The sequence below is a fragment of the Triticum urartu genome, chromosome 3 (genome assembly GCF_003073215.2).
Source record: "Triticum urartu cultivar G1812 chromosome 3, Tu2.1, whole genome shotgun sequence".
Classification (NCBI taxonomy): Eukaryota; Viridiplantae; Streptophyta; class Magnoliopsida; order Poales; family Poaceae; genus Triticum; species Triticum urartu.
The window spans coordinates 310,476,229-310,486,940 of record NC_053024.1 but is presented as its reverse complement, the minus strand read 5'-3'; positions in this window follow the sequence as shown (position 1 = coordinate 310,486,940).

Sequence of the window (10,712 nt, the reverse complement as noted above, 5' to 3'; positions counted from 1 at the left end):
CAAGCTTATGAAAATGCAAAATTATTTAAAAAATAAGTTAAAATATGGCATGAAAAAAGAATTCAAAAGCATGAGTTTAAGGTCTGAGAATATGTTCTTTTGTACAACTCGTTTCAAATTCATTGCAGGAAAACTCCTCTCAAAATGGGAAGGTCCATACGTCATCGAGGAGGTTTACCGGTCTCGAGCCGACACTGAATAAAGCGTTATGTCTCAGGTACGCCTATTAATGTTGAAAGTAATATTATCCAAACTTTGACACCGGAAGAACACATAAAAGAGTCCTTTCGGAACACTCCAAAATCATGAAAATAAGGAGGTACGTGATACCGTAAGTAAACGGACTCCGAAAAATCCGCAAAAATATTTTTTTATCAGTGTTGGAATATTTTTGAATTTTGGGAATAAAGAAACTTCCAGGAAGCCTCCCCTAGTGGGCACAAGACACCAGGGCGCGCCAGGTTTGCCTAGCGCGCCAAGGTGGGTTGTGCCCACCTGGGACACCATCTGTACTCCGTTTTTCTACCATATGCTTGTCCTCCAAGATAAAAATTGTATATATACTTCCCGAAACGGTTGGTCACTGTATCGCGGAGAAATCCTCTATTCTCTTTTCTTGCTATTTTCTGCGTAGACCTGAAAATATGTCTTCCCAAGACTCCAAGGGGCACTATAGCTGGACCTCCGAAGAAGATGAAGATGAATCGGTTCCTCCCCGGTTCAAAAACGAGAGCATGGGGGCATTATGCAAGAAGATAATAAAACTTGAGATAGATAATGACGAGTTAGGATAGATAATTTTATTCTCCGTCAGAAATTGGAGGAAGCAAAGGGCAAACCCTCCACCTTTTCACCACCACCACTGCTTGGAGATCCAAGGATAAGATCTCTTCTTCTTCACCAACATCACCTTCTTCACCAAGGAGAACTAAGTATCGGGTATGGGCACTCCCCTTGGCTTCCGCCAAGCTTGGGGGAGGTGCCCTGGTATCGTATCATCCCACTATCTTTTTGATTTTACTTATTTTAGTTCGATCCTTTTGCTTTAGATGAATAAAAGTTTTGTTCAATCCTTTCTTCTTTGAGAGTGCTTAGTGATATATCTTTGTAATCGTGTGCAAGTTATATAATATAAGTTTAATTTGAGTTTTTGCTTTCTTTAATCTCATGTTGCAAATAAAGAAAATAAATAAGAAAGGAAAGAGAGAAAGGAAATAAATCAATAAAATTATATACTAATCCTATGGTAGGTGATGGAACCACATAAGGAAAAGTATAAGTAGAAAATTTTATTAGAGATTGACAAACATAGCATTAGTCAATGATGCAACTCATGAAAGAATTAATAAGGGAAGAGAAGATTCACATATAAATATACTATCCTAGAAATCTTTTGTGATTGTGAGCCCTCATCAAAATATTATATGCCAAAATTATTGATGTTGGACAAGGAAGACAACTTAATGATTTATGTTTGTTCATATTCACATAGAAGTTATATTGTCATAGATCCTTTAACATGTGGTGCTTGCCCCCTATCTTTGCTAGCCAAAAATTCCGCACTAAGTAGAGATACTACTTGTGCATCCAAAAACCCTTAAACCCAAATCTTATGTTCAAGTGTCCACCATACCTACCTAGGGATTGATCAAGATCCCTCAAGTAAGTTGTCATCGGTGCAAAAAGGCAATAAAAATTGCTTCTAAAAGTGTGAGATCATTTAGTGTAAGAAAAAATTAAGCATTGCACGAACTTGTGATGGTGAAGAATAAAAGCGAGAGACTGCATAATAAAGGTCGCTATCACAAGGGGCAATGTAACATGACGTTCTTTCGCAGTAAGGGATTGAGCATACAAACAAATAAGTGCATGACAACCTCTGCTTCCCTCTGCAAAGGGCCTATCTTTTACTTTTATGTACTTACTTTTATGCAAGAGTCAAAGTTTTTATCTCTATTCCTTTTATTTTTCTCCTTTGGCAAGAATCATATGGTGAGGAGAGATCTAGGCACATATCTCCAGTTGAATATGGGTGGCATGAGTTACTATTGTTGAGATCACCCTTGAGGTGAGTATGTTGGGAGGCGAAACCATAAGCCCCTATCTTTCTATGTCTCCAGTTGAAATGTTTTTCTCATGGGTACGCGGTGAGTGTTAGCAATCATAGAAGACTATATGATGGTTGAGTATGTGGACTTGCCTAAAGGCTCCGACACGTGACTCTTCCTTAAAAGATGATGTAGTTGCAAAGTTGACTGAGAACATAGTTTGTTGGTTTCCAATAGATTTTTTGCTTTATAATTTGATTGTGTGATGAACTAATACTTATTCATGAGAAGTATATGATAAAAGTTCAATGATAAAAGTCCTGTGTTTAATTTTGTTGATGTTATAATAATCAATATGATGCTTCTATGTCTGTATTTAGTTTTTATCGACACCTCTCTCTCAAAGCATGTGGACATGTTTTTTGATTTCGGTTTTCGCTTGAGGACAAGCGAGGTCTAAGCTTGGGGGAGTTCATACGTCCATTTTGCATCATGTTTTCTTACTGTTATTTATGATGTTTTTATCCATAATTAAGCTTTTTGGAGTAATTCTAATGCCTTTTCTCTCATAATATGCAAGGTATACACCAAGAGGGAGAATTCCGGCAGCTTGAAATCTAGACCTGAAAAAGCTACGTCAGGCTACCTATTCTGCACAACTCCAAATGAGCTGAAACTTAACGAGCATTATTTATGGAATATATGAGAATTATTGGAGCAAATAACTACCAGAGGGGGCCCACCAGGTGGGCACAACCCACCTGGGCGGGCCCTGGTGGGTTGTGCCCTCCTCAGCCCACCTCCAGTGCCCATCTTTTGGTATATAAGTGATTTTGACCTAGAAAAAATAAGGAGAGGACTTTCGGGACGAAGCGCCGCCGCCTCGAGGCGGAACTTGGGGAGGAGCACTTTTGCCCTCCGGCGGAGCGATTCTGCCAGGGGAACTTCCCTCCCGAAGGGGGGAGTCATCGTCATCATCATCACCAACAACTCTCCCATCTTGGGGAGGGTAATCTCCATCAACATCTTCAACATCACCATCTCCTCTCAAACCCTAGTTCATCTCTTATGTTCAATCTTGTTACCGGAACTATAGATTGGTACTTGTGGGTGACTAGTAGTGTTGATTACATCTTGTTGTTGTTTACTATCACTACAAAAAAATACACTTCCATTTTTTGTCATAGTAGGTCACGTTTTTTGTCATGTGTGTACATCCATGACAAATTTATGACAGAATCAAGATAGTCATACTTGTGCTGTCGTAGAAGTGTTCCATGACATTACCAAAATTATCATCACGGAAGTGTCCACTTCCATGACGATAAATCGCGTGTCACAGAAGAGCTTTCGTCAAGGGTGACCGACATGTGGCATCCACCGTAACAGAACGCCGTTAAGCTATCGGGTCCGGTTTTGGATCCGATAACCCGTTAACAGCCCCGACCAATGGGGATTTTCCACGTGTAAAATCATCATTGGCTGGAGGAAACACGTGTCGGCTCACCGTTGGGACAGATGTCATCCACTCATTGGAACCAAAGCGCCTATGATACGTCGACACGTGGCATGACCCAATAGAGGCCCATTCCTGTGAACAGGCCGGCCCGTTTGACTTGGTCAAAAGGTGGCGGGCCGGCCGACGGCAAGCCTGTTAATGGCCTGTTTGCATATAGCCCATTTACAGCCCGCTAACCCAGGGCCCGTTTATGGGCCGACCATAATGGGTCGTCCAATATAATTCCAGCCCGTTTTAACTTCCGCCCATGTATGGCCCATGACGTCTTTTGGCCCATATGAGGCCCTTAGTAACCCTCGACCCATTAACGACCCGTGGTAAAACTGGCCCATAATGAACAGTGTATCACTTTAGACCCATTAACGGTCCATTATTCTGTTGGGCCGTTTCTAGCCCATGTTATCTTTCAGCCTTCTCAAGGCCCATTTATTTTTGGGCTCATTTCCAGCATTCGGTTACTTACGGCCCGTTACTGTCATTTTCCGCTTGTGGGCCAAATTCAGCCCGTGCTTACAGTCGGCCCGTTCGTCGCCCGTTAATACGTTGGGACGTTTTCATAGCGTCATCAAATATAGCCGATTAACGACGGCCCATTATGGTCGGCCCATGAACGGATGATTCCAACTCTAGACTGTTTACGGCCATAAAGCGATATGTTATTGGCCCATGTTTGGGCAATCAATCATACGGCCCGTATAAGGCCCATTGATGATACGGCCCGTAGAAGGCCCATTGATGATACGGCTCGTAGAAGGCCCATTGTTTCTACGGCCCGTAGAAGGCCCGGTGTCACTACAGTAAATATGTAGCCCATGGTTATTGTGGCCTAGTTTTAAAAAATAGGTTATTGCAGCCACTAGCAAACCGCGGAAAAAGAACAGCACTGACTACAAGCAAACAAATAAACAAGACAACAAGGAAATAAATAAGCAAGCAACTTACGCTAGGCTATCATGACAATTACACATATTACATCCACTGGGCATCAAAGTTCGCCACCAGTGCAAATATAGGGAACAAAGAAGCATATCATATACACTGGTTGTCAAATTTGGCGACCAGTGCAAATAAACGCCGCAGCAAAACAAGTCCAGAACTAAAACCACTTCAGAAGATCTCAAGAAACAATATCCTGGGTACCCATAATGCTGGCAAGATGCTTAGCAAGCTTATTAACTTTCTCTTGTTTGGCACTTAAATCCTCCAGCGCTTGTTGTTGCACCAGAAAGTACGCATCTGAATTCTGCAGGGACTTCCTCAGTCCTTCAGCTTCCTGTCGCAACACATCTGATCGAAGTCTTTCAACTTGAAGCTGAGACTCAAGAAGACGAACTAATTCAGGAAGCAAGTTCGAAGAGCTTGTGCCAGCAGTAGTGGCCAGTAACTCGAACACTACATCAAGACATGACTTCTGGGTTCTCTCACTGTCATCAAGGTAGTTTTTATCAGCTTTCTTGGAGACCAACAGGGATGTCTCACTATCTTGAACCTTATTTGCATTACTTCCTTCACCATTGCATAACAGGGTACTGTTCTCCAATATTTTGTCCGCATTCTAAAAGAGAAACAAGCAGACACATCACAGGTTTACCATGTTGTATATGAAACTCATTTTGGTAAATCAGTTCAGTAGTAAAGTGCACAGGATAACAACATGAAACAAACATATATCTATGTACCATGGTCACTTTATGGTCTATATCATTCTAGTTTTTGTTGCCAAATCAAGATAGAGACACAGTTCAAATAATATTTGTTCAAGACAAAGCAGAATAGATAGAATATAAGTGTGGGAAACTATAGAGACACTTGTAATGTGCATGACATCAGAACATAACTCTTTATTCAATTGAAACTGAAATCAATATAGAGCAAGTTACAACAGCAAACCAGTTAAAGAAACAAGTTTAAAACATACTTGTTGCGCCATTGGAGTTCCAATTCCATCCTTCAAATTTGAAAAGAGTTGGTCTGAGTAAATACAGTGATGCAAGAGCAAAGGAGTATGAACCATAGCTACATAACCTGACCTGAGAACAATTCTTCTTCTCCTTTAAGCGTTGAGTTGGGATTCGGAGTGGTGGTCCTCGTGCTTTGGGCACTGCAATTCCCTTACTAACTGCTCGTGTTTGGGTGCTCTATGATGGAGACGGTGCTGTGCCAACTGGAACTGGGTTACTATCTGCTGGGGTTGGCGTTAGAAGGGGTGTAGCTGGTTCTCTGTCCAACTGGGTAGGGGTACAATCTGCGAGAGTCTGGTTTATGTGTGGTGGGGCTGGTTCTTGGGCAAGTACAACCGTGGTTCTATATGCATCAACTGGTAGCACTATCTTTTCTGAAGACCGTTTTGTTACTCCCTTAGATACTGCCATCACCCTCTCCAATTCAAATGGTTGATAAACAAGAAAAGTAATTGAATGTACAGACAGGATAGGGTGATGGCAGTATCTAAGGGAGTAACAATTGATGCATATATGGTAATTAACTGTCTAAACAGGATGGCAGTATCTAAGGGATAAGGGAGTAAACATTGCGATGCCATTTGATTAGTTTAGTAACAAGGTCTTCAGAGCAGACTATGCTCTAATTAACTGTCTAAACAGACAGGATAGGGTGGCATTCACACAAAGCATGTCTAAACTAATCAAATGGCATCGCAATGCAAGACACCATACGCACGATATGAGCAACATAACCCTGCCAAGTTAATTAGAGCATACACCTTGGGGGAGAATAGGACTGGTCATCTGTCTCTGAATCCCCCTCTAAGGAGCTATCCATAACCAGCGAGATATGCGCTTCGTCAGATAGCATAGTCTGCTCTGAAGACCTTGTTTTCACTCCAGAATTTTCCATCACCGTGTCAAATGGCTGATGCACATGAAGAGTAGTTGAATGTACTAACATTGTTGACAAATGTAATACGTAACCAAAAAATGGATGGCCTGATATAATTCACATATAAGATGACTGGCTAAGCAGGATGGCATTGCAAAATTCACATATATGATGCTTGGCTAAACAAGATGGCATTGCATAATTCACATGAACGATGAATAAACTAAATAGATGGCATTCACAAAAAGCATGTCTAAACTAAGCAGTTGACATATTTGATTTATAAAGTAAGCAATGCAAGGCACCATATGCATGAAATAACCAACATCAGCATGCCAAGTTAGAGCGAAGACCTCATGGGGTAAATAGGAGTGGTCTTCTGCTTCTGAATCCCCCTCAGAACAGTTATCTTCCTCTTGATTACGATCCGAAATGGGTGGGGGGGGGTTGCCTTTGCGCCCACCATGGAGCGACGTCTGCATGAAATTTTATTGCCACGCAAGGCTCGTCTCTTTTGTTCTACATGTTCAGTTCCATTATGTACAATAACTGACATGCATAAGAATAAAACATAGTGAGATTACGTAAGGAGTGCATGCACAAATCCAGAGTGATGGTAGCAAACTGTGGATAGACCCAAAACCAATGATAGCAGGCAGATAATAGCTTTAGTTTAAAAATACAGATAATGGCTCCTTTAATGTTTGTTTGCACCCAACATGAAACTCATAGTAGACACCCAAGATTAACCGGATAGTACTAATTGCTGCCCCAATATGTACCCCACAACCATTTAAAAACTCAAGTTTCAGCATAAGTTTGGACTTGACTCGGAGTCTAATAGGTGAACACGATGATAAAGTAGCATGTCATCATATTAAGCGATGCATAACGTAAGCAGATACGGAAGAGTGCGACCTCTCTTGCGGACCCGTGTAGTCCTCAAGGTCATCTGCTCAGTTGATGATGGTAATGCAATTGTCATGGCTGCCGGCGACGGGGAAGAAGATCTGAGGCGGCAAAAGACAGTCTGGAGAGCGGATCCCTCTTGTGGTGAACCCTTCCATCGTTGGAGCAGCTGAGCTGGGGTGGAACATAGCACTGCAGGAGCAGGACAAACCACACAAGGTTTTCTTTGACACATATCTGTAATAGAAGTAATTGTGTAAGGGCTTGTTTGAATTTGAGGATTCTAACATTGCAGGGATAGGAAATAGACAGGAATAGGATTGGAATGCGTGTGCAAAATAGAGAATTTAAAAACACAGGATTTCTGCCAATCTGGGTGTTTGGTTGACAATAATTGGAAGATCACACGATGCAAAGAAGCATGGTGAGATTAAGCCAAACCACAAGAAAATGTACGGTTATAATGCTATTATGCTACTATCTCTTAGTCTTGTGCTTCATGAATAGGAATTTGAAAAGGAGGACAAGTGGAAATTAAAATTCCTACGGTTTTTCTTTCAAGGAGACACTAAAGGAACAAATCCTACAGTTTTCCTTTGCTCCATTCCATTGCACCAAATTCATGAAAAGTAGTACCATACGAAACTTTCCAATTCCTATGTTTTTCATTCAGTTTTCCTTTCAAACATTGGCGATTCTAGTAGGCAGGCTTGAGCAAGGAAAGCCTACACTAAAAAATGTTTTTGTGCTACTTCTATTACTTTGGACCCAGGCCACTGCCCTACTATCTCAACTCCCAGGGCCATCGACAAATGCACAGCTCAAACGCGCAGAGATAAATAATGATGGCGTTCAAGAGAGTCCATCACGGATAGCTAAGTTGCCTGGTACCACACTGCTTGTCATATAGTAGGATAAAATGATCGTATTTCCCGTTACTCCGTGTGCTCAGTGGACAATATATATAACATGTAGAGTAAAAAAGATATGCAACAAGTGTACAACCTCTTTGGCGAAGCCATGTCGATCTCAGCGTGACTGGATTGGCCGGTGAGGATGCTCCGGCTGACTTGGCTGTCGGAGGAGGGGAAGAAGATCTTAAGCGTCTGGAGATGGAGCCCGAGGTACTGCTCCGCTGTGATGGAGGGTTTCGTCGTTGGAGCAGCTCCGGTGAGTTGTACGACGCCGAGCCTGAAGGAGGACAAGAGAGACAACGTTAACCTGAGTGGAATTCTAATAGCATCTCCAATAGATGACGTAAAATACATAACCACAAAGTGCTAGATGTATACATCAGCCGCTCATCTCCGAACTTAACTGTCGAAACTGAATTTAACTGTTGAAACTGAACTTAACTGTCGAAACTGAATTTTGCTGTCGAAACTGAATTTTGCTCTCGAAACTTAACACACTAGAGGTGAGGCTACACGTCAGTCGACTGACTTTTTCATCTCTAGTCAGTCGATTTTGCAGCCGTTGGATACGAAATCAAGGGCCTGCAGTTCATCTTGAACCTCCAGCCCCCTGAGCTGCTAGCCACCACCGGCCAAACAGCCGCCCCCACCGCCCGTGGCCGGCGGTGCGCCGCCCCCCCCCCCCCAAAAACACTCCCCACCGCCACCCCGGCCATCCCTGTAGGCCCCCCCATGCCGAGCTTTTTCTCCGGCGATCCCCACGCCACCGCCCCACCACAACCAGTGACCACCGCCCCACCCTGAACCCTAAGATAGATAGTGGGGTACCTCTCTGGCGAGCCCACCTCCCCGCTACGGCTGGTTCTTCCTTAACTCCGGCGAGCCCCCCCCCCCCCCCCCCCCCCCCCCCCCCCCCCCCCCCCCCCCACCCTCTGAAAATCGACTGACCCAAAAGTCAATTCAGTCGACTGAAGTGTAGCTAAATCGGAGCAGCATCGCAAGCAAGAGAAAGAGCAAGAGCAGCCCATGCAGGGCCCGAGAGCAAGAGCAGAGCAGTAGCGCGAGCGAGAGCTAAAGCAGCAGCAGCTCCTACTGATGTGGATGTCGCCGCCGAGGGAGCGATGTCGTGGAGGAAGTGGCCGGCGACGCCGCCATGGATGGAGCCGCGCCGTGTCTGCTCGGGACCGAGCGCCGACAGCACCGTGAGATCGAATCAAGAAGAAAATGCGGCGATTAGTGTACAACCTCTTGGTGGCCCCGATTAGGCCGTAGCTTCATCCGAGGAAACGGTGATGATGATGCTCTTCCGGTGGTGGGAATGGAGGTGGCGCAAAAGACGAGGGGAACATCGGGGCATCTCATTGGAGGTGGAGGACGGGGTGGCTGAACCGGCGGGACGACCAGATCGACGACGGATCCTCATTCGGTACGGTGGATGAGGGACGTCGAGGTGTTGCTGTGGACGACGTCGTCAGGGAAGAGGCTCCGGCTGGGTGGCAGACGGAGGAGGGTGTGGGGCTTCGCGGGTTTTCCAGGCCTCGGTGTACGAATGGGTGGGCAGATGGGATGGGAGTGGGGAGCCATGGATTAGGGACGCGCTTGTCCGAAATGTGGGGTAAGTTACGAAAGTACCCCCACCGATTTGAGGCGGTTCTTTCGGTTTAGGGGTATCACGGGCATTTCACATGTCGGTATTTCACAGGAGGTGGGAGTTTTCACGCGCATTGTAATTTTGGAATAGCAAGGCGCGGGTTTAGATGGAGGGAGTTGTCGGAGCACAACGAGACAAAGATATATCTTAAAGATATATCTTAAATATTTCGGGCTAACAAGGCGCGGGTTGAAATTTCCGTACAAGCCTAACGTGTACTGTACCAAATTAATTCGCACTACAAATGTCATTCAGAACTTTGAATTCATGTTATGTTCAATTAAAATATTTTGCTATGTGTATAATGCATGCAACCTAGTACTCAAATGAATGTTTTAGTGCATTCCAAACGTATATACTACCGCTTCAATATGAACTAAATTTGAATTTGTTTCTCTATTTGAATAAGATCTACAATAATGATTGTTGTGAAGTCAAAGCATTTGAATTTGTTTTCTCTGTTTTAATAAGATCTACAATCGTCATTATTGTCAAGTTAAACCATCGTTTGTATATTATCTTCACAGCACACCACATGATTAGTCTCGAGTTACATATGAACTATGTGTACTATATGAACTCGACTCGGTTTTTTGAATCCACTTTATGTTGATTTCAAGTCATAGTACATTTCAAGCTCTAGCTAGATCTTCAAACTATACCATGTCTCATATGTATAATGTGTTTATCACATTATATTGGTGCCCCCCCCCTACGCCTACAAGTTTTTAGATGTGAGTTGCAAACACCACACATTACACAAATTCAATAAAAGTGAGAATGTTCGATATATAGTATTGTTTAGATGTTCGTATTATTGTAAGCGCAACACC